The sequence below is a fragment of the Corvus brachyrhynchos genome, unplaced genomic scaffold (assembly GCF_000691975.1).
Source record: "Corvus brachyrhynchos isolate BGI_N302 unplaced genomic scaffold, ASM69197v1 scaffold34, whole genome shotgun sequence".
Taxonomy (NCBI): domain Eukaryota; kingdom Metazoa; phylum Chordata; class Aves; order Passeriformes; family Corvidae; genus Corvus; species Corvus brachyrhynchos.
The window spans coordinates 97313-125233 of NW_008238126.1; the positions used below are offsets into that span (position 1 = coordinate 97313).

Genomic DNA, 27921 nt, shown 5'->3' on the forward strand with positions numbered 1-27921 from the left:
TGACATCAGGAAATAACTAAATTTACCACGGGGAGTTTACCTAACTAACCACAACCTTTTACTGATATGTTAACTTTGTCCTCACATACAAATTTTGAAATAAAAATGCCAGTACTTGGTGTGTCACTGATGGGAAGTAAAAGGCAATATTTTGGTCATAATTGGTAGGAGGCGAGACTGACATTCACATGAATTTTCCCCAATTAGAGAATGAGCAGAAAATATTTCATAGAAATCAAATTATTTCTTAAAATTTCTGTCAAACTAACTTGACATTTGTAAATGCTTGTACTTTCCCCACTCATAATGCTTAGTGTCTGAAGGTGGCTTTATTTAAATAAGAAACACATTATTTGTTTAAAGCATTAAATATTTTCTTTAGATTTCAGTCTTCAGCTTTAGCACAGCCCTCAGAATTTTGTTTTCAAGGCCAGAAAGATTCTCATGCTGTCCTTTAAAATATCCTGCACGCCAAAGGACACAGAAATACACTCTGCAATGATTCTGCTGTGTTCAGTATCTTGCAAAAACTTAAGGGGATGACAGAGAATCCATCACTTAGCCTGGTACTCTGTTCAAAAAAATTATCCTTACTGATAATTTATACAGACTTAAATCCTTAAGTCTCACTTGAAGACACTTCAGTTTTATCCCTTAAATCACCTGAGGCTTCTATTTCTTCTCCACTTTCATTTAGCACCTTCTGCATGCAGTTCCAGTGTCTGTGTATTCTAGTATCGATCTTGCCATGCAGAGAAAGAGCAAGATTGGTGAGTTTATATCTGTTGGGTGTCTGGGGACTGCCCTAATCCTTCTTTTCCATAGCACTGCCTGCCAGGCACATGTTAAGTGATTTATTCAGTGATCCTACACCTGCACAAGAGCGGTGTCAGTTGGGGTTGTGGTCCCAGGTTTCAGCCATGCACCAACTTTGTGTGTTCTCAGAGGAGTATGGACTCGTATTTGCATTGCAGTTTGCCTTCACTGTGTGTAGTTTGTGTCTGCAGATGGGATTTTGGGGAAATACCAGGCCTGACTGGAGATAAATCTGTTTGTATAGGGTGTCAGAGTCTTGTAACACTCCTTTAGACCTGATTCTACTGTGTGAGTCTTAAGAGTAAGAAAACAGTCCTAAACTGTGTTTTCTCTATCTCCTTGCATTTTGTAATTATTTGAAAATGAGTCATGTACATATATGCTGGCTTATCATTATGCTTTGCAATTAAGTCAAACTGTACTTTCCTCTTACGTAGGGAAAAACTAGAAATTTTTGACTTTTTTTTTCTTCAATAAACTCTAAGACCTCTTGGGAACTCCCCTGTTCCCAGCTTGCCCTTCTGCAATCTGTTTCTGCCCTTCTGACGCGTTGGATTTTAATTTCTTGGCAGATCTTTCTGAAACCTGTGTCTGATAGTTTGTAGCTAAAGACAGGCAGACTAAACCAGGCTTTCCAAAGCTGCTCCTCTTGTATAAGTAGGCTAGTGTGACCCTCTGACTCAGTGTCATGGATGGTGGCAATGGCAGGTAAATAAATAGGTCCTGGGGACTCTTAACTGTGCAATGTCCTCGAAGTCATAGCAGAGCTGCTGGAGAAATTTGGGAGGGGAGAAGCAAGCAGCATTTCTTTCCTGACAATGTGAAGTGAAATGTTGGCTTTTCCATGAATAAAGTTGAACTATTGATCTGTTTTGGGCAACTGACCAGTGAAGATCATCACAGAGCTGTTTGGCTGCCTTCGCACAAGCCCTTTTTTGTCCATTTATGTGTTTCAGTAATGATCAGCTTTGGCGGCCACTAAGAATTCCTGGTATGTGATGGTGCCCTGTAACAAGGTGTGCTACCAGAAGAAGCACTGTAGAGCTTCAGCCTGAAGACTTTTTTAATATAAAAACATATCCTCTATTCCTCTCCAATACAAATGAGACAGCTGCTCAGCTGTTGAAATCCTTATGTGGTGTTATCCAAAGGCTTCTTCAGTGCAGACCTTGGTCTTGGAGGTATCACCCTGTTAACTGCTGCTGTTCTCCCTGCAGCCCCTCTGTTGTCACTCTCTGTATTTCTCCTCTGGAAACACTGTGGCTGCACATGGGTTGTCACCACCAGCATAATTCAGTTTGTGTGGGTCCCTTCCTCATCTATGCATGAGTTGTTCCTGGGGGATAACTGAGGCCTCTTAGGAGTGGAGTGAATTATCCAGGCAATAATTACCCATTCCTGGCCGTTGACTTCCCATCCCAGAGGGAAGATGAGGATTCAGACTGTGTTGTGTAATGTTCAGAAAGTCAAAAGCTTTGAGAAAGCATCTGGGATTTGCATAGGCTGTGTTCTGCTCATGGGAGTTTGTGCTGCTGTGTGCAGAGCCCTCATGTGCAAATGAAGGATGTTGTACATCTCATGAGATGTACCTGAGGCTGAGAAAGGAGGTGGGGTTTGCCATCTCTTTGGGTGTGAAGCTTTGAGAGGCTGGAGTTTTTGCTCCCCAGCTGGTCCAGTTTATGAGGTGGCCATGAACGCTGGTTCGAGTTATAGTGAGAAAACTCTGACTCCCTTGTCTGTCCCCCTGTGACATTGAGTTGCCTACCCCAGAAAACCATTTTTTGGATGGATGGGGGAATTCAGAACCCCCACACAGGCTGCATTTGTGATTTGTTTCCCTTTGGAGAAAGGCAGCAGAGTTGCAAAGCAAGAAACTGGTCTTGTCACTGGGAGCTGGGAAGGGACAAATTTCCAGCAGAGCTCCGTCATGCAGGGATGTTCAGGTGAGACAGCCCAGAGTGACACTAAGCAGGGCACAGGGTAACCTGCTGTGGCTGGGGACCACAGCAGTTCTGTCATTCTGCACTGGTTCTTCCTCTTACTGTAGGGTTTATCTGGGTGTCTGCAGAAGAGCAGGTCATGGGCAAAAGAAAAGGAGAAGTTACCTTTCTCAGCAGCTGAAGGATGTGTAGGTTACCCAGCTGAAGAAAAATTGAATTTCTAGAGGAGAGGGCAGTGGAAAAGGATGATAACACACAATGGAGTGAGCGTACATGATCAACTCCTGCGGTGTTAAATTGACTTTGAAATGAAAGATACGCCGTTTGAGTTACGTTCCTTTGAGGTTCTGGAACTTAAGTGTACAGAATACTAGAACTCAAAACTAAAAATGGAGTTGGGGTGTGAAAGGTCCAGCGTGGTTGTGACTAAGGTGAGGTCCATGTACAGACAATTTAGGCTTCTGAAAGCAGAGAAACAGCTGCACAGAGTTTAATGGGTTGCTTCAGGTAAAATTCACTAGAATACGTTTAAAATTAATGAACATGTTGATGTTTTTTTGGCAGAATGAAGAGCTTGTTTTGGAGCTGTTTAAATTCATGGCGGGTGGGAGGGAATCATACTATTGTAAACGTCATGAAAACAGGGGAACAATGTAGATCTGGACTCAAATTCCCAATAGGTTTTTTTCTTTTTTGTGTTCCCTGGTACATGCTAAAAATATTTTCAATATCTTAACATCTGCATTGTTATGAAATATGGCACGTCTTTGTTTTGTTTTCAGCTGTGTCATTCTTCCATTATATTTTGTTCCATTTGCTCTCTTCATTTGGGATGTGAAGTCATTTTCTTTTGTCAGTTTTAGGCCTAATTGCCTTGACTCCAGAACTGCACTGTGCACCACTTGGAAGAAGTTATTTCTTTTGTTCTGCCTCAAAACAAACCCCAGGCTGTATATTGGGGGAATATGGATTGTGACAATGTCTTCTGATTGACAGAGGGGCAGAAAACAGGGTAAAAATAAAGGCAGCTAATCCTCTTTAAAGGTAGAAAAACATGAAGAAGTACTGGGTGTACCAGTGTATTTTGGATACTTCTGTGTATTAGCACATCTTACCTCAAATGCAGCCTCATGTCCCATTAATTTGATTCAGTTGGAGGATGGGACAGATGGATAAGGCAAACCAAATCTCCAAAGCTCCAGGCAGCAGAGGAAGATGGTGAATGGAGGTGGGAAGCAGTTCTGATTCATGTGTCGATAGAAGCAGCACACAACAGGCAAGAAACAGGGCTAGACTTGCTGTGAACACAGGAAAGGGGAACTTTTAAGTCAGACTGGTAATGAGGGCAAGATGACAATGGGTGAGGGACAACCATGGGGAGCTTGGGTGCTGCTGCTTCCCAGAACACTGCCTGAAACACAAGATTTCTGGGTTCTGCTTTCTCTCCTAGCCTGGGCTGCTGCAAAGTGTGATAGAGCCTGGTTTTGACTTCTTGGTTGACTCAAGCAACAGCACGGAGTGTCAGTGCTCTCACCCTGTCTCTCAGGTGTCCAATTGTCAATAGGTTGACACAGAAGAAAAAAATGAATTTGCCTGGTTTGCTTGCTTTTTTCTGTCCCCTAAATTTGACAAAACTTTGCATGTACACAATGCACTTTTAAAGGCATGCTAAGGTGATGAAGCCCAGCCTGGGAAATGCTGAAATCAAGGTTGCATGTGTTACTTTAATTCTGTTTACATGGCTGTGTCATGTAGCAAAATCTAAGTATACGGTAAGTGTTGGAGGTTTTTTTGGGTTTGGGGTTGTTTTTGTTTCTGGGAGGAACACACCTGTGGTGAAACGATGGTGTTTATGGGATCAATCAGGGATAGGCAGTTAATGAGATGTTCACAGATATTCCTGAGATGGTTTTTTTTGCACAAAGCTGTAACAGACGTTTGCCCTTGGCAATCTTCTCTTCCCAGGGGTTCCTGCCACCTGCCTCTGTGTGCAACTCCCCTCTTACTCATGGCAGCAGCGGCAGCCTCTGGGACTTGCTGAAAATCCCTACAGGGAGGAGGTTCCCTGCTTTGTTGAACCCTTGTCCAGAGGAGGTGCTGGGCTCTGCAGGCAGCCTTCATTTATTGTTTTGAAGTAGCCAACATCCCACTAATGGTGCATGTGCCGTGCTCTGAGAACATCTCATCTCTAAATCTCTCCTTGTCACAAGAGTGGGAAAGTGTGACTGACAAGCACTGGACAAGGACAGAGAAGGGTCTCCTGGCTGAGGCGTCAGGTGGTGTGAGAGGGAGCTGGTTTCTGGCATTGCTGCCTGTACCACAGAGTTCCTGCCTGAGGCTGTCATTTTGTGGCCAGCTGCTCAAATGCTGGTACGTGTCTTGTTTTCTGGATTCCCAAATCAACTCCAGGAGCCACATGGTCATTCAAAGCCAGTTTTAGATGATTTGCTCTGAGGAATTCTATAAAAGGCACAACCACTATTAAGGAGTAATAGGGAGTGAGGCTTAACTATTGAATAGATTACGTGAGACTGGAAGAATCAGACAGCCTGAGGTCTGGAATGGTCTGGTGTTTGAATTTTCAATTCCAGGTCAAACATAACTTGCTGAGGTTCCCCTCCTCCCCCCTGCCAAGTTTTTATGTTCCCCAGAGTGCGGTGCACTTAAACAGAAGTGATTGGAACAAAAAAGGCAATAGATGTGTCAGTTAATCTATAGCCCTTTTCTATATTAAGTTAGTTTTAAATAGCATTAAAGGCTCAGTTTAGTGAAGCACTTAGTAAGGCATCTAACAGCATATTTGAATTGAGGCCAGCATTGATAAACTTGGATACTGTGTGATAATATATTCTAATAGGAGCTCTGCATCCACAATGGTTAATGTGTATGTCCCAAACAGGGCTGTGTTCTTCCTTCTGCTCAGATTCAGGGTTGCAGTTTAAAACCAGTTTATCTGTAGGTTTGGCTCACACTTTTCCAGTAAGAATGGGATAAAAATGAAAATTTTTTTCTTTGAAGTGATGGATTTATAAGCAAAGGATATTCTTTAACTTCCCAAAATACCTGCTGTCTGTCACAGACCTCGCTCTTGCTTTGATTCCTTTAACACTTCTTTACTTTTCCAGTGGATATCGGGTCATTTGATGTCCCTATACGAGATCCAGTTACAGAAGGTTTTCTGAAAGAGAGTTCAGAGACTTCAGAAAACTGGAAGGGAAAAAACCAAACATCTTTAAGTAGACCAGCATTAAAACAATGCTCATTTTTAATTATGGGGAAGTATGTAAATTGTGTCTGGAAGGTCACTCTAATGAGGCCTTTACAATTAAAAGAAAGACACTATTTGCTAGTTAAAAAAACCCCAAACACTAAACCAAACAGAACCACAAAAACATTAAGGGTAAGACTTTCACAGCTTCCAGAAGACAGACCTTTGGTTATCCTCTTAAAAGAAGGGAAAAATATTAAAAGTCTCCAAAACACATGAAATAAGAACAAGAAAAGTAAACTTCTTGCAAGGAATAAGGAGTGCAATCAAGGACCTGTCTATGTAAGAGGCACAAGATGTACCTAAAATATTAAGCAAATTTTTGAAGACTTGTTGAAGTCATGTCAACCTGAACCATTATAAACAGAAATTAAATTAAAAGACATGTTGTTTTAACCTGAAATTTCACTGAAAAAATATTGACTTCATTTTGTATTTAATTCCTGAAAAAGTTTTCAAAGTTTTTTTCCTGTGGCTGGGGGAAAGAGCAACTTGGCAAAATGTTATTTAAAATGTTGTAAATCCTTCATTAGTTTATAGGAAATAATAATAGATTTTTTTTTTTAAGTACATTTTCTTTAGCTTTGTGGATTGAGTTATAATTTTAAATTTAAAATTAATCTCGGTGGTTCCATTTCCTTTAGGTCTCTCTGTAAATCAAATCAAGAGTCAGAAAATGCCATAGTTTTCTAAATGAGGATGGTGCTTTCTAGAAAATTGCATCTTTAAGATAAGAGAAAATTTAACCAAAGTGTGTACATCCAAAACAAAATAGCTTTTATGTGCAAGGAAGAGAATATTTGATTATTTTACAGTAAAATGTAATTGCATTTGTTGTTAAGAGACCAGTGAAGTGGGTACATTCAGAAAACTTGTGATTGGAGAGAATGGCATTTCCCATTGTACCCTCATAAAACTAAATGAAGCAAGTAATGTTTGGATTTCATGATGCGTTTGATCAACATGTTAAAATAACGTTATTTGAATTAGAATTTAATAAAACTATTACCACCTTCATTTATGGAAAAAGAAAATGTTGTCTCCTTTTCTTATTTGTGATCATCAGTTGAAAGATTCTGTCTGGAAATCCTTCTACAAATTGAGCATAACAGCTGATAAATTACAAAGTAGTGTTTTACTGTACAGTGATAGGGCAATTTGCTAGCTTTAAGTCTTAATTTTGAAGTGCTCTGGTGACAAAATTAGTTTATTTTCTGTATTTATGCTAATCTTTCAGTGAAAATAGCTAAATCATAGGAACCTTTAATTTCAAATTTCCATCTTTTTCTTTAAAAAAAAAAATCTTAGTAAATTTTATGGAAATTACTCATAAATGTGTATCTGCTAGGCACAGTACCAGAATAACAAAATATAAACTTTCTTTTGTCCTTTTCTTTAGATCTTATTGGAAAAGTTTTGATATACCTTTGTTTCCTTTCTATTTCCAAATCTGGGCCCTTGTTCTTCTGCATGCATAAAGATCTAACTCCATTTTACAAAAAGACAAAAAAAAAAAAAAAAAAAAAACCAGAACAAACAAAAAACCATAGGCAGCAATGGTGTAAAGATTTAATTTTTTTCATCAGGAATGTGTTCCTATACTCCTGTATTGGCCCATCTGGGTAGTGTATATTTCTCTGGTGTGTAGCCCCAGTTTGGGTCATGGTAGTAGAGGAATTTTGTGTGCCTGGGTCTGATGCATCTGATGCATCCATAAATTAGAATATAAATAAGACTATGCTTTAACCCAACAACATTTAAAACAGTAGGGTAATATGTAGTCTTTTCTCTCCCTCCTGGAATAATTGTTCTATTAAATTTATTTTTCACCATTGTTTTCTTTTGTAACATTTTAGACTCTAATAAAGCCCCAAACCAATCTAGGTAGCTGATACTGGCTTAGTGAGTAACTTTTCTTGTATATTACAAATATATTAGGTCATTTGATTTTTTGTTTGATTTATTTCCCTTCTGTTTTATGTATGTGTGTATATATACATAAAAATATGGGAGGAGTGAGTGTATATATATATATAAAATATGGGCTGTACATATATATAAATAAATGTGTGGGGGTATGTGCATATATATATATATGTATGTACATGTGTATTTGATACCTATTCAGCTTCCTCTGGTTGTTTCTATCATTGTGACTGAGATAAATGGGGTTTTTTTCTTCAATGGAAGAAAATCACCTCTCTCAGTAGGTGATTTGTAAGTGAAGTTGTCTTGCATATCTAGTTCCACTTCTGGAACTCCCCCTCCAGAGAACATCTGAGGGGAATATCCCTGGGTGATTCACAGGAACAAATAATGTGTGGGGGTAGGATTTTGACACAGAAGTTATTGGCAAAAGCCCTGTTAACTCCAGTGGGATGAGAGGATGCACAGTAAAACACCAATGTTTTAAATCACTGTTGTTCCCAAACATACTTTGTGTTGCTTCACCACAGTTCACTAACTTATTTTACTTACTTACATACCTTCACCACAATTCACTGACTTACATACCTTACTATGCAGCTTATGAAAACTAACTCTACTAGTAGCAAAACCTCAAAATTTACTAGTGCTTTTGTTGTCTTTATTAGGCAGCAACTTAAAATACTATTAAAAAGGTGTTGAACAAAATCAAGATTAGTTAGCTTTAAGAGGGGTTTTTTTTTAGCAATTTTTTTCTCTCATGTGCCGTTACTTCTGTAGAGGAAAAAATTACTTCTCTTCAGTTAAAATCCACAGTAGAGTGGAGATCAAGAAGAGCATTGGTAGTCTGCTCAGACTTGAGAACCTTAATGGCATTACATGATGAGTAGTGAAATAATATAAGGAATTTGGGGTTGTTTGACTTGGGCTTGCTGTGCTTCTGATGCACCTTCTTCTGCCACCACCTACATCTGTAAGTCCCACTAGCATGGTTTGCTTCTGTAGTGTTAAACATTTATGCACGTGGCTGAGATCTGCCCTCTGTACTGTGACATTCTGAGTGCTTAGGTGCCAGATTCAAAGCATTTATGTCTCAGGCCTTGCAGAACTGTGCTGCCTTTGTGAGCCTGAAGCCCAGCTGGTGGGGTGTAGATGGTACATCTGGTGTTCCCCTGAATGACTTCAGTGAAAAATGGAGCAGGTTTGAACCTAAAGTTCTGTTGGGAGACCGGTGACTAACTGTGAGATACCACAACACTGGCTATTGCTTTTTGCCTAAGGAGGGATTGATGCACTGCTCTGCAGAAAATGATAAAAACTAGAAGACAGCATCTAGAATATCAAAACCTCACATTTGTGGCACTAGAAATATCATACGAAGTAGAGTTGTGATTTTAAATACTCAATTTATTCAGAACATTATTTCTTGTTTTGAAAACATAAAGCTGCATATTTGGTAGTTTACAGATCCACCAATTTTGCTAAGAGTTACCAAGAAGAAGTTGACAGCTTGGACCGAAGATTGCTGTGGTTGCTATGTGCAAAAGCCTAGAACAAACCAGCGGGAAATAATACCAGGGTGGGAAAGTATTGCTATGGTTACAGAGTATTTTCTTTAAAGGAGAGGTGGATAACGCAGCAAGAATCGCTGAAACTTAGGTAATAATGTATTATACAAAAGGAAAAAGACTGAAAGATAATAACTGTCTTCTGATCTTAATGGCATTTTGCTAGTTTCCAGCAAAGAGGGATTTAATTGAAGTAGGAATAATTTGTGAAAGCTTTGTTAGAAAAGTATCCTTAGCTTTTATTTTTTAAAAGTGGAATGCCAGCACACTACTTTGCATATTTTGGCTCCGTCTCTTTGTTTTTTAAAACAAAAAAGATTATTTTTTTTTTGTCAAGGAGATTAAGAGTTCTTTTAAAAATAATAAAAGTGTAATTATACACAAATAATTTGGTTCATGTAAACTTTAAAGACAGGCTTTCAGAACATTGAAAATGGTTAACGAACTGCGTTTTGCAAAAGATATATGTAATGTAAAGTGACTACAAACTATAATAAAAATTATAAAGCAGGCTTTTATCATTAAGTGGTGCTGTAAATCTGGACTATAAAATTCATCTGGGAAACATCCAGTTTCACTTGTAGATGTCCTGCAGGATTTAATTGTAATCACCTCTGTGAGTTTGATCCTGAAAATCAGGAAGTAGAGGACCACTGTGCAGCTCAGAGTTGTGTCTGATGGTGTGGGCTGGGCTGTGCCCACCTCACCCTGCTCACAAGTGCTCTTCTGGGAAAGGTGGGGCTGGGGACTGGGGTGGGTTGACCTGGGCTGGGTTCCAGGTGGCCACCAAAGCCCCTCTCTCATTCCTCTCCTCAACTGGACAGGGGAGAGAAATTATAATGAAATAATATAAGGACAGGGAGACGTCACTCATCAGTGATTTCAGGAGCAGACTGGTGGGAGGGACAGGGCAGATCTGTGCTCTAGAACCAGGAAAAGGGAAAATGTAAGAAGCGGACTTTTTTGTTTCCTGTGGCTACTGTGCTGTGCTTATCCTTCAGTCTGACATCCATGCCTTGGAATGCTGCCTTGTTCAGCTGCTCTTTGAGGCCACCACTGCAGTTCACTGGGGTGTGTGGTTGATGGAACCAGATGCAGCTCCTGAGCTGTGTAACTGTGCTGAAGGTCTGCACCCGACCCTGGCTAATGTGTCGGCTTAATTCCTTGTCCAGGGACACAGAAAAGAATTGATTGTGCTGGGGAGTAAAGGATGGAAAGAGAATAAATGGACAATTTCTCTGTGCACAAGAGCCTCCTCTCCTTCAGAGCATGACTCCACCACACCACATCAATTGTTCTTCACATCTCTGCCTTGGGCACAATTTGTTGAAGTTGAGGAGGAGGAATTAAATTGTCAGTTGAAATATGTTCAGCTGTTTGTGACTGTTTTCTGTAGTTTTAGTGCTGTTTTGCCTGTACTGTGAGGTAGGGATTTGAGACTTGGAGGTGAGGCAACATCCTTTTACTTTGCTCTTGACAAGTATAATTAAACACGGAAATAACCTGCTGTACCTAGCAGTACAGACCCTGGCTATTACAACTGAGATCAAAGACCCTCTTCAAGTTAATCTTGTAGCTTTTCCAGGAAAATCCTGACTTTTCTGCAGTGGACACATAAGATAGACTGTGGAGTGCCAAGTGGGGAAGGAGTGGTCGTGATGCGGACTGATTATACCAGGGCTGGACTTCTTCTGTATAGAAACACTGAGACAAGGGGCCTGAGAAGTCCAGAATAAATACCTGAGACAGGAGACAAGCAAGAGAAATTAGGTCAACTGGGGAGATGAGGAATAGCCATTATGTCAGGAAAATAGGGAATTTGAGAGAGAAAGGAGAACTAGACTAGAGACTGGAACAAAATGAGGAGCTGGGGGCAGTGGGAGAGCAGGATAATGATGAGGACCAGTGCTTGGAACTTAGGAGTGAATGAAGAACAAGTCCTGTAAGGAAAAAAATGAAGAGTATATAAGCAGAAAATGTCAAGGCTGAGGAAATGGTTCAAAAGTTGTGTGCAACTCAGGTGCACTGCTCCCTGCAGTGGAGAGCCAAAGATTCCTGAGCAGAGCCTCCTGTCTTTTCCTAGATGTCTTGCGTAGCTGACCCACTGTCAAAACGATGGCTTACATGGATAAGAGCATCTCACTGCTGTAATTATTTCCCCCATTAGTACAAATGACAGAGACAAATGTAGTGTGGATTCAGCTGTTCCACAATGGGCCATTTCCCTGTGAGTATGTGTTCTGTATTTTTTCCCTAGGGTTTTAAAAAATACACTGAATAAAATCACATTTCATAGTGAAAGGTAGTAAAATAATAAGAGAGGTGCTAAAGATTATCCAGAGTTGGAATTAATTTTGTCTATGCTCTCATAGCTCACTGTAGCTCTGATTATATAGCCATGTTAGAGGGTCTAATTACATGTTCACATGGTATTTATTCCACAGTACTTCCTTCTTGCACTCACTAGCTCAGGTGAATTTGCATGAGGATGCATCAAATTTGACAGCTAGAGCTTCTGAAAGATGTCTTGTAAAGGAGAGAAGTTTGCCAAGAAAGAACAACTCGAGGAAAGGACAGCTGAGGGCTGCCCAGGGATTCTCCTCCTACCTTTCTCCCAGAGGTCTGTGAGGCAGCTGAGTCCCTCAGCACTGCTGGAAAGCTGTTTTCCCTACTCCTTTATCCCATTTTCAGAGCATCTGACTGCTATATTGTTGGCATTCCTAAAACTATTTTGTGGGCATCCCTGCGCAGCCTCTTCTCCTTCAGTGAGTTCAGTGGCATCTACATTTTGAAGGTCTCTGACTGCTGGTTGGAGACACCTCACTCAGAGGTGGTTGCCCCCAGCCAAGATCTGTGGGAGGGTCTTGCTGTGGGCATGGCTGGGGTGGTTTGGAAGCAGCTGAACCATTGTAGCTCTCAGCCTGTTGTGGTCACCTGGCATCATTTCTCATTTTCTTTGCTATGGCTTAAATTGGATGACCAGAATCATCCAAGGCTTACTGTCCTTACACCTCAGTTCCCCAGGTGAAATTAAAATAGTTCTTCTCTCTTTTTTCATAGGGAGGTGGTGCTTATAAATATTATGGAAGTAATTTTCCCAGTATCCATACAATGGTGATAAGCCCATGAAGAAATTTGCAGTCTCAAAGCTGGAGTTAAATAGGACATGGCAGGAAAGTCTGTGGCCATCTGGTGAATGGCAGAGTAAACTGGAATATCCCTTTGCTCATTGAGTGAACAGCCAATGATCTTGTGCACTGAATGGGATGGACCTGTTCAAGAAAAAAAAAGAAAAATCCCCCAGCTTTTGAATAATAACTGAGGACTGTTATCGTGGTGTGTGCACACATAAAGGAAGATGGATTTACTGTTGCACAAGGGTCCTTCTGTCTGGCCCCATCTGCCTTTTGAGTGCTCAGCTTCGCACTAAGATACCTTTTTGTGCATCTTACATTTGTAGAAGCACTAATGCTTTGCAGGCCTGTGTGTCTTTTACCTCCTTAATGATTCCATAATAGCATTAAGTAACTGGGAATACTAATTCAGCAGTAAAGTTTTCCTAAGATAAGTAGTTAAGAACAGTTCTAAAAAGCTGGTCACTTGGCAAGCCCACATGAGCCTCCATCTGGCTCACAACCTGAAAAACACATTTAGAAAGTAATTGAGATAATCTCTTTCAAAATCATGGCATTTAGTCCTACTGTTTGGGTGCAATGGACATTATATTTAAGGACTTGCATAAGCAAATTTTACATTCCTTAGGACTTGAAAACGCCTCTTCTTTCTCTCTCTCCTGTTCTTGCTCTACACCCTTCCTTGAGAACTGACTTTCATTCAGCTTGCCAAGGTCCCCTCCTTTCTTTTGTTTTCCCATGGTTCTTAAATAAGACTTGATTTAAGTAATGACATGCTATAGAAAAAAAAACTAGGCTTCTAGCCATAAAAACTGTGAACAAGCTATTTGAATTTTAGTTAATACCTCACATTTATAGAGGATAAGTTTTTGAAATAAGCTGTTGAAGCTTTTTAAACTGTGAAGAAATAATAACCATTTCTCTATGACCAGAGAACTTCAGCTCTCATTTCTTCTCTATTTAAAATAAAAAAAACCCCAACCAAAATGAACCTTTTTTGATATTATGTAGCATACTTTAATTTTTTGATACATCCTCAGTGAAAGCAAGTGCTGCTCTTGTTGATGAATGTTACTGCTTATTAATTATAGCATTGAGTGTTTATAAGATGGCTTGGTAGAACAAAACCAGAGACCAGGGTGCTGATCACTGGTCATCAGTCTTGTTTATGCTGATAAGTTTTTGATGTTCTGAATAATCCCAGTGAGATAGATCTGCAAAAGAACAATGGATGGGAGGCCCTGAAATCTTCTTCCTTCCTTTCTACTGGGAATCACTGCTGGACTCTTCATTTTGAGTGTAATCATTGCTTGAGATGATATAACAAGATACAAGTACACTGAAAAATACTGAGCAGGTGTTCCTACAGACACATGCAATAAATATTCTTCCTGGTTTTGTAGACATGGAACAAACATCCACTTGTACAGGAACGGTCCAGGTATGAGAGAGCTGTCACGGTCCTCCTATTTGTGTGCCTACATCCAGCACAATAGGATTATTCACAGCATGTCACATCGTAGCCCCTGAGCCCCAAAAGGAGGCTTTAAGGGTGTCCATTCACACCACAGTCCCAAAACAGAAGATGACAACACCAAAAGACTGAAACTGCAGCGTGCCTGAAAATACCGCAGTAGAAACGAGAGTAATTATTGGTGCTGTGCTCCTTGATTAGCTTTATTGGCCCCTCTAAGGAAGCTGAACAAATGTCAATATATTTAAACTGTTCTGGTCTCTGAGGAGCCAGTTCAGAGCTACTATACCCCTGCACCTTCTGAGGCAAGTGACTGAATTTGTATTTTTCTTAGAAATGTTGGTCTGGAGAAGCTATTAGTTGTTTTCAGAAGTGTATTAATAGCAAAGATGAAGTATTTGAAGATACCTTTCTTCTTCTTTTTTTTTTTTTCCTTAATTAGAAAGATCATTGGTCTGGAAATATTTCAGAGAATAAAACCGGATTTGAAAATATGGAGGTCACTGGAAAAGATGTGAGGAAAATCCAAGCCCTGGCAATGTAATTATTTTTGTGGGACAGAATGTATAAAATTTAATTGGGAGTATGAGGCACAGTAGAGGCAGGACCCTGTTCTGTTTTGGCTGATTTTTTTTGTGCTGAGTGTCTGAGGGGCTCTCAGTGAACTTTGTGCTATAAGAAAAGTCACTTGGTCTTCTACTTTGGAAACAAACCAGTTTGTTTCCCTTTTTATGCTGTGGTAAAATGGCCTAGATTTGCCTCTGTGTCTTCTTGAATTACAAGTGGTTTCTAGTTTATGGCTGAGCATAATTGCTCTTGCTGTGGGACAGACAACATATACATTCATGTGAATAAAGAGATTTAGGATCTTGGATGCACATCTTGTCCAAATGATTCAAATACGAGCATGAAAGAGTCACATTATAATTTGGGGTGCTTAGGGTGGGTTTTAGTGCCTACACATCATTGTCCAGTGTTCTTTGAGGTGCTGCAGTGTGTCCCACTTGCATGGGGTGTGCAGGTCTGGGGCAGATCCTGAGCCCTCAGAAGTTTGGAGAACTGGCTGCAGGGGGTCAGGGCACCAGAAAACTGGACTGGAGGAACTGAGCTGCACCTGTAAAATCTGAAGAGAATTTGTGGTTACTGAATTTGTGTCAGAGAAGCTGCTTGTTTGGTAGCTAGCTAGCCCCTTTGGCAGTAGATTGTCTGATAAGGAGACCCAAAGAAAACATTTTCTACTCTCCTTCCTATGACAGTTTGACATTTCAGAGACTGCAGTGGGACTCTACTAGTTCATCAAACTCAGAGAGCTTTTGCTGCTTCAGTTCTGTTGGAAAACACCATGAGAACATCCTACGAAAAAATACCTGAGCGACTTGACTACTTTTAATTATGGAAATATTTTACATGTATTTCCTCTCTAAGTTCTCTGTTCTAAGCCCACTCTCTCAAAGTGCTGGAAAACTGTGGATGAGGCAGAAAGTGTCAAGGTAACAGAAATGAACTGTTACTAAAACCTTACCTTTTCTACTCCAGGAATAACTGGTATTTGAGAGAGAGGAGGAGAATAGTGAGGCTGAGGGATTCCTTGTCAAGGAGGGAAGGGAAGCAAAACCTCTTTCATAAAGTCCAGCCTGTGGCTGAAAGTAAGAAATAGTGGTATCAGTGAAAGTATGTGTGCACCTTAGTCCAAGTAAGCAACTTTTCCTAACTTCTTGAAAGACCTGCACACCTGGAGGACCTACATGGGCAAGCACAAAGTCCTGCCCCTGGGGAGGAACAGCCCCATGCACCATCCAGTATATCCTGGGGGCTGACCAGATGGGGAGCAGCTCCAGAAAAGGCCCAGGGGTCCTGGTAGACATCAAGTTGAACATAAGCCAACAATGTGCCCTCGCCTTGAAAAGGACCGATTGCATCATGGGCTGTGTTAGGAGGAGTGCTGTGCAGCAGGTGAAGGGACAGGATCCTTAGGTGATCCTAAGGTGATCCTTAGGCTCTCTACTCAGCCCCTGGTGAGGCCACATCTGGAATGTTGGGTCCTGTTTTGGACTCCCCAGTAAAAGAGAGATGGAGCTACTAGAGACAGTCAAGTGAAGGGACACAAAGATGATGAAGGGACTGGAGCATCTCTCCTGTGAGTAAAGGCTGAGAGAGCTGGGGTTGTTCTGCCTGGAGAAGAGAAGGCTCAGAGAGGGGATCATAAATGTGTTCAAATGCCTGAAGGGAAGGGGTGTTGCAAAGAGGACAGAGCCAGGCTCTTCTCAGTGGTGCCCAGTGACAGGAACAGAGACAGCAGCCCCAAACTGAAGCAGAGGACGCTCCATCTGAACGTTAGGAATCACTTTTTTGTTGTGGGGGTGACGGAGCACTGGCACAGGTTGCCCAGAGAGGTTGTGGAGTCTCCGTCCTTGGAGGTGTTCAAAAGCTCTCTGAAGGTGGTCCTGTTTGAGCATGGAGGTTAGACCAGATGACCTCCAGAGGTTTTCTTCAACCTTAACTATTCTGTGATCTTGTAGTTGTGCTGAGACATCTCCTCTGAGGTATTTCTTTACTATAAAGAAGGTGGAAATTGCCCTTCTGTTTTCCCTCACTACTCTTGCATCCTGGATCTGTTTATTTAGCCCTCAAAATATCTTCTAAAAGTAGTTTTTTATTTATAAAATTAATTTATATTAATATCTAAAAATTATTTTTTATTTTAGAAGGCTTAGGTAATAGTTCAGTTCCTCTGTAGCACTGAAAGGTCTGTGAGTAGTTCTTTGCACAGTCTACACAACTCTGGTGTTTGCTGATACAAGTGAACACCAATGTGGCAGAACACCACTGCTCTGTGGAACATAAATCTACTCACTGAAGGTAAAACAAATAGCAAAATGCTCTAAACATATCTAAGCTCCTAGATATAAATTTGTGTACATTATCTGACCACACTTTTGGCATACTGAGATCAGATGGGTTATTCTTGGATAGCTGAACACTACTTCTACCTCTGATTTCTTACTTTTTTTTTTCTTTTGCACTTGATTGTCACCTTATCATTACCCTGACGTGTATTCATATATATGTAATTCCGTTCATTCTTGCTTGCAGCCATAATGTAGTTTTGAGACAGTCGCGCATACTGAACAATATAGCAATCTGATTGTTACTACTCTACAGAAGTCTCCTCTCTCTTCCCATCCAGCTTGTCCAAGTAGCAAAATGCTGATTAAGTTCCTTTCACTTGGAAATTTTGCTCTGATTACAGACATGACAACTTTTTGTTTCCTTTCCTTTTCTTTTATTTTTTTAACCTACCTCCAAGTAGAAGTAGTGGTGATCTTTCTCTGCTGACATTGTTTTCTCTGAAGTAAATTATTTGATGCTATTTGTTCTCTGGAGCACTTGTGTTTAGGTAGTGACTCAGTAGTCTGGATGCCCTGGTGGAGGTTGCTGGTTTGGTGGACACACTCATACTGGTTTATGTCAACAGAGAATTTGTCCTGTAATGTTGACTCAAGATAAATATTTTGAAGGAGATAAACTTGAAGTGTTCACAGAATTTCTTTCTTTAACTGGGGGTTTTTGGGGTTTTATTTTTGGTGCAATTTTAAAAAAGATAACTTCTTCCATCTTTGGAAGAGTTATCATAAGTATTTTGTGGTTTTTCCTCCTCTTTCTTCCTGCCACAAGTTATCAAACCATTAACGGTCATTTGTACTGAAATAGTCTATTAATTACAATAAACCTGCTTGCTGTGACCTGGGCTGTATTAATTACTTCTAGCAACAAATTGTGGGGTTTTTTATATTTGTTTTGTAGTTCAGTTCTACTCACAGTTCCTTGGGGACTGAACACTAAAAATATGTTTAACTGTACAGATTGTTCTAGCTGTTAGAGAGCATTTCCTTATTCCTGTAAGAACTTGCTGTGGGAGCAGCTCTGAGTTGACTGAAGGGCAAATTTTTTTGGCAGAATGAAAGTCATCCATCTAATACCAGATCAAAAGAGCATCTCTCTCAAACAGATGCTATTGAAATTTTTTTTTAAAGTGAAAAAAATTAGAAATTGGGAAGTCACAATCAAAAAAGTGCTTACAAAGGCTCTGCAAGGAAGCCAACTGGTTTAAAAATAAAAAGCCCAGGAGCATCAATAAGTTGACCAGTTACAGCATCTGGTCTTGCAAAGTTACACCTCATGTTTTCATTCCATCCACAATGCCTTGGGGGCAGGTTTTTGTATCTCAGTATTAATGGGCTTGCTACTACATAATTGGTGAACTTGTTGCAATGAGAGCCTTGGAGTAAGAATCGTGTTTGAGTGTGTAAGACAGTAGTAAGTGTAAGACAGTAGGACACCTAAACAGTGACACATGTAAGTAAAGATATTTAGGATGGCTTTTGCTCGACATTATGGAGTGCTGTGCCGTTGGTAAAATGTCTGAGAGATGCAATTTCTTCAATTTTAAGAACCGGACGTTGGTTCAAATTAAATCAGAGAAGTTTACTGATGTTAGTGTACCAATTTTGAATGTCTTGAAGGGTATGTTATAACAAAAATCTCTTACCAGGCACTGTATGTGTGTTTCCTGCAGCAGATAAAAGAAACATGAGCAGATGCACTTTGCTACTCTAGGCCAAATTCCTTTAAATATGTTATTCAAAACTTAAATTTGCAAATTATTCTGCTGTAATGTGGGGTTAACGGTTCAGAATGTTTCCTCTATCCCTGCAGAAAATGCCTGTGCACCACAGTTCATTTTATGAGGTTAAAACCTGCAGGACTTTTGAACCTTGTGATGCTTGTTAGCATAAAGCAAGGAAGTTGCTCTTTTTGTTGGGCACAGGACTGGTAACCAGGGTATGAAGCTCTATTCTTGCCTCAGTCTCCAAGCCTTCCTGTGTGACCTGGAGAAAATAATTAGTCTTCTTGACGCCTTATGTTGTGCACCTATAAAGAGGAGAAAAGTTCTGAAAGTCCTGAGAATGAGGGTTTTTAATTCCTGAGCATTTTCATGATGCCTTGGGATCCTGAAAAGGAAGGTACCAGATAAAGGCAAAGAACTGATTGCCTTTATTTTTGCAAAGAATATTTGTCAATGTCCTTCTTTTTCAAGATTTGAAAGCACAATTTGGAAAAGCCCCTTGAAGTCTGAAGTCCTTAATATATCCATCATCAGACATAAACACTTTTTTTTTCTTCCTCCCTCTCTCTGGCTCACTTTTTAGCTTTCATTTCTTACTCCTCAGGAAAGTCTCCTACAAGTGGTCCGTGTGTTTCTGCTGATTACTACTTGATGCCATTTTAGAAAAATGAAGCATAATTAAATAGTAAGAGGAACTGGGCAGTAAAAGGGGTAGCTTTTGGACAATTCATGGAATAGTCGGTGCCTTTTAATGGTAGGGTACTTCCTCTGCTCATGAATTATTCATTTTAATGCTTTTGTTATAATGGCGACAGTGTTCGGTCTCTGAGGCAGTTCTGGACAGCCTTCCTCTGCTGAAATACTGCACAGCAGCAGCTACCATTTATTTTATAAACTAATGCATCTAAGTCAATACCGCAGTGAGTAAATGTATTTTCAAAATCGAGAAAATGAGAAAAGAGGACGGATAACAATATTGTAACCAAGGGGATCTGTTTTGCTGAAGGGTTCAGTTTGTTTACTTTTCTGGGAACTATTTCGGGACGTAATTTAAAATAAATATTTTTACAGATTATTGTGTTTAGTATTAGATTCAGATTATGTCTATAATGAAAACAGGCATTAGTATCTCTGCTGTATACAGCACTGTGCAATAAAGGGCAGTTAAAAACCACTCACTGTACATAAACACATGGAGTTTTTCTTAAAACTAATGTTTAAAGGTTTCTTTGAAACAGTTTTTTAAGATGAAACATAACATAACCACATAACCCACACAGAAAACGCATCTGAGTCATGTGCGTACAGAAATAAAAGTTTCTTTGTGGTGTCTAGTATCAGCCCTTCATTAAAGCATGGACTTTCCTGAAGAGAAATTCCAGTGCAGGCGGTTGAGGGTTCTCCCCATCTTTCCCCCGCCTGCCTACACTTCCCTGACTCTGAGTTAAGCCCCTGAGCCTTGGCAGGGTGTGTTAGGGAGAGTCCCGTGCGGAGCAGGGAATTTGGGGCTGGGGGCTCCGTGCTGCTGTTCCCAGTGGACACAAATGTGTGCTCCTCTCAGTGCTCTCCCTCTCTGATGTGATTTTAGAAGTGGTGTTTTCTCCCAAGCCGTGTCCTCACTCCTAAAATGCCTTCAAGCAACAGATAAGTGCGTGTGGGGGACGGAAGCAGTGAGCAGATAGATGAATGATTAGGTCATTGGGATGAGGACGGAGGGTTTTTGTACGCCGAGCTCCCTTCTCGTTTCTTGCTGATCAGATTCTCCACGAACACAGAGGGCTGAAACTGCGTAAGTAGAGGAAACAGAACTCCATAGATGGATAAAGCTGCAGAGCTGTAAGGAGCAGTGGAGAAGAGAGAAGTCTGAATTGAAAGTATATGTGGTTTCGGGGAATCTGAATCATGCAGTATTACTTTCACTTTTTCTAGGCTTGTATTTCCTATGAACAAACCATTGGGGAGATAGAAGTTCTGATTTAGATAATGTCTTGCAGTCTTTGGAATAACACATTCTGCGGGAGGGGGAGTCCTTTCGGCAAAGGTCGCGCTCCGTGAGCCGAGAGCTTTCCCCGCTGCCCACGTCCACATTGTTTCTGCTGGGAATGTCAACTTTGGGCCTTTTCCTGCAAATTTTTCATATGTTTAGGTGACCACCCCACGTAAAATGGAAGCACCGATAGGAACTCCTCCTTTCCTTTTTCCTGTAGCTCTGCTCAGACCATTCTGTGTTAGCATGGTAGTGGTACAAAGTGTGTGGTCTTTCAGCTCTGACTAATGCATTTTGTGCTGTGTGACTGAAAATGCCTCGTAGTCTGCCAGGGCTGACTGAGGGTTGTGGAATGTGGTGCCTTTTTCTCTGTTTTTCTCTGATTTATTTTTTTCTTCCTCTTTTTTTTTTTTTTTACCCCCTCCTTTTTTTTTTTTTTTTTTTTTATTTCTTCTTTTTCTTTTCAGTACAAATGTGTAGGCAGCTTGTTGAGAAACCTCGGGATGCAGGGGAAATGCTTGTGCGTTGTGGAATGCGGCTTCCCCTGGGAGACCCCAGCCAGGCGGGCAGTGAATGAGCAAAGTGGAAGAATGAGAAAGGGAGGAGGTCGGAGGCAGGGAGAGATAGGAAAAGAGTGAGCGAGGAGGAAGGAAGGAGGTGGAAACGGAGGGGCCCATTTCCCTTTTTTCTGAAGCAATGACAGCTGGTTCTGTCCTGCCTCACATGACAAAGTGCTGTGGAGAGGAGTATTTAAGCTGGAAGCCAATGAGCAAGAGTTGGTCAGCTGATTATATTTTAATTTCTTTCCAGGGTTTAGTCAGGTGATCCCTGATGAGTAGCCAGCCCACCAAGAAGGGACTTCAGCACACAGGTAAGAGAGAAGCTGTGTGCTCTTACATGCAGCTGGGGGGTCTGGGCAGAAGGTAAACAGCTCTAACATTGTTTGAATAGTTAAAAAAAAAATTCCTGACTTGCTTGGGTGTGTAACACTGTGATTGTCTCTTTCAATGCTGCTATTTCTGCTATTCAGTCTTGTTCTTCATTTTTTTTTTTAATCTGTCTTCAATTAGAAGCTTTATTGCAAAAAGAAAAGAAAAAAACAATTGTGTGGTGTTAAATATAGACCTGGGTATTGCATGAATATTGCATTTTGTTACTTTTTGAATAAAATAACTTTCCATAATGCAAGTGTGTCAAACTCATATTTAGAGGGGAATTCCCAAATACTTGAACTATGAGTCATAAAAAGTTAAAGGACCAGTACAACAGTTCAGGATAAAAACTCCGTTCAGCCTTGGGTGGCTGCTTTTGTCAGTGTTGGTAGTAAAATATGTCTTAAAAAAAACCCCAAAGATGCACAAGGCTGAAGCTGTTTAAACTCTGCTGACCAAACCTAGAAGATAGGTGGCAGAGATGAAACAGATGACTGGGGAGGAGGATTGTGCAAGTGCTCTTGATTTCATGCATCTTTTATTTCATTGTGTCTAGCAACCTGGTGAATGAGTCTTCTTATGTGCTGAGGGTGCTTCAAAGGGCTCTGACTCCTTAATTCCTGTTATATAATGTCTTAGCAAGAAAACAGACTGAAAACCAGTAATAAGTACTATAAATGAAAGAGTACAAAATAAAAATGCCTGGTGTGTGTGACAGATAAAAGTGGGGTTTAGCTGGTTTCATGCCTTGTATTGTGCTACACTCTCTTCTCTTTAAACATATCTACGTAAGATGTTCTTCCTTACTGTTGTTTTTCCTTACTAGAAGAGCTCAGATACTCTCTGATGTTCTGAAAGACTCCTGTTTAAAGATGTGTTCAGGGTTTTTAAAGATGAAAGGGGCAGACAAGTGTTCCCAGCTCCCACCTGCAGCTCTGAAAAACTTCTCATGGTCTAGTGTTGAAAACTTTATTTTGAAAACCTGTCATACAAATTTCTATGTTTTACTGGTAACATTGCTCCTGCTCACTAATTTGGAGTATTTAAATAAAAACTATTTGAGCTGTACTTTCTTCTAAGAGGCTGGTGCTACACACAAATGAATAAAGATGCGTGACTTTCCAATTTTTTGTTTAATTTCATGATATTTCTCTTTTTCTCATTGTTAAGAACTCTCTACTTGTAACAAGCTGGCTGGGGGATGTTGGTACTGTCTTATAACAACAACTGGTTCTTAGATGCTCCGATGTCCTGAGGTTTGATCTGGGGAAGACCCTGGAATGGAGTAGTGGGATAGGTGGAAGAGCATTTCTGTTGCCTTCAGTGGACCTTTATCATGTACAAACCTGAGGAAACACTCAGGCTTGAGTGGCAGTCTGGGAGGGTAATTGCAAAAGCATGGGAAGCATCAGAGAGGTTGAGGGCAACAGTGGATTTCCAGCAAGGGATAAGAGCTGCGAAGCTGGCTTCATGGCGCGGAGAGCGCTCTCCAGTTTCAAACAATTCTTGGCAGTAGTTCCCCACTGAAGGTTTTCAAGGCATGCTTTTCCCTTCTTATGGGATGGGAGGAGGAGGGTTTCATGAGGTGAGGAAAGCTCAGTGAAGTGAAACAGTGTCAGGCAATAATGGCTCTGGTTAGCAGAGATTGCTCTGAAGTGGCTCCTTGCAGTGAGGGCAACAACGAGGCACTTGGTGTTCAGTGCCCCCCGTTCCCAAAGAGAATTGGGCTTGGGGCTCTGGAAAATTAGGCAATAGCCCTGAAAGTACCCCAAGTTCCTGCAAGCCCTTCTGCATTGGCTTCATCTTAAGCAAAGCAATCTTTTATGAATGGATGCAAATCTTCTTAAGCTCCTTGCAGTTGTCCTGAGGGGAATTCCTGGCAGGTGGGCTTGTCCAGGCTGCACGCTGCAGAAACGCTGCCAGGGCACAGGCAGGATCCAGGCAGTTCATGTCCTCACACAGGGGTGTTGCTGTGGAGTGAGAGGGGGTCGGACATGTGGAACTGGATTGGGTAAAAACTTTCAGAGAGTACTCAATTATTTTCTTCTTTTTTTTGGTCTTTTTTTTTTTTTTTTTTTTTTTTTTTGTTGCCATTTTGGTTTTTGGGTTCTGTTTGCTTTATTTTATGGGCTTTAACCTATTGATTATCTGTGACCACTAGCATCTTTAATAATGTAGCATGTCTAGTTCAAATATATCTCAGAGACAGGAAATACTTCTGTTTCAGGTCTATTTCTACCTTTTCACTTGTGTTCTTAATGTTTTCATCTGAAGAGAGGGATTTGTTTGAAATATTTGAAGTGCAGTTCCTAGATTTCCACTTATTGACATGAGAATATCTCTTTCACATAACTTCTGACTTGTGATCACTTCAGGTCATGTTTATTTAACCCTGGCAATGCCTAATGATCATGATTGCCTTGGAGATCGTAGGAAAAAGTAAATAACTTGCCCTGCAAATGAGGAACTGATTCTGTGTATATGGCACTATAAAGGATAACATCTGCAGCATTTAATTTTCCTTAGAGCAGTGGAAGAAAAATTAAGAGTTTCACAGCTGTACTGAGGAAACTTGCAAGAATATGAGCTCTTAACACCTTTAAATACAGAGATGCTTACTTTCGTAAATAAAATTGGTCTAAGAATCTCAAGAAAGTTGAATCACATTATTTTAATGGAATATTTGTTATAATGAAGTGGTTTACAATACATTTTCTCACATTGTTGTTATTAACTTCGGAAAGTGATTTTTTGTTGTTGTTTTGCTTTTTATTACTAGATAGAGGGCAGACCCTGCTGTTACTCATTTAGTAAGATTTCTGTACATTGTAGGGCTTCACTTGACACCAAAACAGTCATTACTTAAGTGCTACATCCCACTTGTCTTACAGTTGGACAGCGCTTTAGCTGCTTAAAACCAAAACCCTTCATTCCTCTCTTTCCTAGTTATGAGCACAAAGATCCGAAATGGGATTTTCCACTCCCGTGGCACTAAGAAGCTTAGACCTTTTTGGTATTATTCACACGAATCTCTTAAGGCTTCGCTTGCATCCTGACGCTCGAAGAGCCCCGTGAGGTTTCACTGTTCCCTGGCAGAGGCCTGTGGAGCCTGGGGGATGCTCTCGGAGGGGTGGTCCGCTGGTTTGTGGCGCTGGCTCGGCTCGCGGGGCTGCCGGGGCTCTGTGCCCGCCGCCGGGGCGCGGCTGGAACCGGGCGGGGCAGTGCCGGGTGAGCGCTCAGAGCTACGTAGGTGTGTGGTTTTGTTTAGAAGTCATCTGGAATTCTTAAAATAAATTTGCTAAATTGTCTTCCAGAGACTGATGTTTTTTCTTTTTTTTTTTTTTTCCCCTCCACTCAGAAGATGAAAAAAGAGACTGTTAGAGGCAACTCCAGCAAGTTCAACGTTTCTCGCTCTCTAGTTTCTCGCTTTTCCCTGATATGATGGAGAGGGACTTTTTACAAGGGCGTGTAGAGACAGGACGAGGGGGAATGGATTCAAACTGAAAGAGAGTAGGTTTGGATTAGGTATTAGGAAGACATTCTGTACTGTGAGGGTGGTGAGGCACTGGCAGAGGCTGCCCAGAGAAGTCGTGGCTGCCCCATCCCCAGAGGTGTTCAAGGCATGGTTGGGTGAGGCTCTGAGCAACATGGTCTAGTAGAACGTATCCCTGCTCATGGCAGGGTGTTGGAATTATATGGTCTTTAAGGTCCCTTTCATCCCAGGCCGTTCTATGATTCTATGGTTTTATGCATGTTTTCTGTACTGGTGCAGCTTGTGTGATATAATACACAGTGAATGGTGATTAACTGTGCTGAGACATACTAAAAAACACCCACCTCGATGAAAACTGAGAATATGCTGAAACAATGAAAAAAAGAATCTTCGGAAATCTCTGTTTACTGAAATGTGACATTAAGGTTAGCAAACCAGATTTAGCCTTGCTGCAAAAGCAGAATAATTTTTAACATGGCTGGATCACTAGGAAAGGCTGTTCGTGAACTTTCCATAATCTTCTGGACTGTAATAAAATGTTACAAATACCTGAAGCTTTCTAAATCAAGTATTTCATGTTAATATTTAATATCAATACACGTGAGCTACTTCCCAAATCAATTTTGCTTTTCCTCTTAGGGGTTGAGCAGAAAAAACTCATTCCCTTACTACATTGATAGTAGCAATAAGCTTGTAAAAGAGTCATGAGCTCTGACACTTACTCTTTGTGAGGAACGATTATTCAGAAGCGAAAGTCCTGCCACAACACACATTTCATTTGAGAGCTGTCACTGCACCACGTGCTCTGAACCTCAGTTCCACGAACTCTGCATCCAGCCAGTTCACCGAGGGAAAGGCACAAGCAAGGAACTATGCTTGATATGAAAATGCCTCTGTACTCATCCTGAGAATGAAAGGGATGCTCAGAGAGGTGGAAGGACCAGGTGTACAGAGCTGCATGCACGGGGTTTGTCCCTGGCAGCTTTTGCCATCTTTTCTCCTCCCTGCCACCACATGCACCACTTGGAGCAGCGACAGCAGATTGCACTCTGTGGAAGCTGATGAGAAGGATTTTTGTGAGCCTGAACACAGAAGGTGCCATGGCAAGCATCATAAATGTCCCATATTATAAAAATGACAAAAGACAAGGAAGTAGAAAAAGAGTTAGTGATGCTAATGATGTGCAAAGTTCTTCAGCAAAATCAGGACTCAGTACTTGCTCACAGAAAGCAGAATATGACTGAAATGAAGAAGAAGGAAAAAAAGGCTGCAATTTAAATGAAGCAAATGGCATCTTAATAAGTTTTGGGGTTTTTAGGGTTTTTTCCCCCATTCATTCAGTTCATAGCTGGCTTTACAGTGAATCACCTTTTCTGAGGAATTTATTTGTGTGTGTGCATTTTGAAAAGTAGTGTCATGATTTGCCATTTGTAAGACAAGAATATGGGTAAACCCCAAAGCAGTGACCTGCAACCGAGGTTGGCAATCATTTACATCTTAACAAGAGGAATCAGAAAATCCACGTTAGGGGTGCTTCCCAAGGGTTGTACTCCAAGCACTTCAGTAAAACTGTGTATTCTGAAGTTCATATTTATTTTGTTACTCAGTCGGAAGTCATACCAACAGAAGCAACATATTATGACAAGTTAGTATAGCTTCTGTGCAGTGCCACTGCTCAAAGTGTTGTTTTCATTAGAATTTTTTTCCTTAAAAATAGAGACCTATTATGGTGACACATCTTGTCTGTCATAACAATAGAAGCTCAAGACCTGCTTTTCCAACTGTTTCCTCCTCATTTATGTAATTATTAAATGCCCAAGTGTGCACTACATGATAGAAAATTTTAATCCTCTAATCTCTACTTAATCTATGATACAAATTCATTGCTTTTTTCAAAGACTGCCCACTGCTTCCTACTGGGTGGGAATTGCTGCTTTTTGGAGCAGGGTATAACAGTCTTGTTCTCTCTAAACCTACAGGAAGTTTGCTCCTGAGGAGTGGCCAGATATGAAGTGTTGCAATAAATCATCTTGCAAATAGGCAACTATGGTTTTAATTGTGTTTTAATCTGTGCCTGCTCAAATTGTACCATTGGTTCTGAGCAATGGCTGCGTGGGTTCTCTTATTGACTGCTCCATGTGAAAAATGGATAGGGCAGTGTATTTTTCCAAAGAATATTGAAGAAGATAGTTTTTGAGGTTCACTAAAATTAAAAGGTCTCCTTTAGGATGCAAGGTTCACTGTTGTGAGAATTCTGAAGATGTAATGAGCCTTTCACATAGCCCAACCTGTTCATCATCACACCAAATTCCTGTGAACAAAAATGAGCCATAGAGTTAAAGCTTTTTCACTGAACATTTTGTTCTGTGCAAAGCGTTGTCTGATATGGGACATACATTACGTGCTAAAGCTGAATATTCTTCATAATTGAAGACAAAGCTCTTTTCAAAACTTCTCATCAGTCTCTGAAGAATGCTTTGTAGATACTGGTGTAAATGTTTCCTGAGAACAGGGCGGGAATCCCCCCGAAAAAAACCTCTCCGTCTGGAAGGAGAGTTCAGCCCAGCAAGTCAGGATGGGGGTTTACTGGCTGGGGGCGGTGGTGCCTGTCGTGTGCTTTTGGGGGTTATTTGGTTTAGGTCTGTTCTGGAAGAGGCTTTTACGCGAGTCCTGCCTGTGTACCAAGCCTACGGGAAGGACCTCGAGTACCGAGCGCCTCCGTCTCTCATCGGCAGCGCCGGGAGGGGGCGGAGGCG

The 27921-nt window shown here is 40.8% G+C and overlaps 1 long non-coding RNA gene across 2 annotated transcripts in view; it reads left to right on the plus strand.

The window, feature by feature from the left end:
• The window catches only part of LOC108446539, a 75691-nt gene that overhangs the window by 13867 nt on the left and 33903 nt on the right, over window positions 1-27921 (plus strand). The window contains exon 2 of one of the 2 annotated variants that reach the window (XR_001861746.1): window positions 21551-21611. This is a non-coding gene — a long non-coding RNA (uncharacterized LOC108446539). Of the gene's footprint in view, window positions 1-21550; window positions 24321-27921 lie in introns of those variants that run through there. The other variant, XR_001861745.1, reaches the window with a different exon arrangement.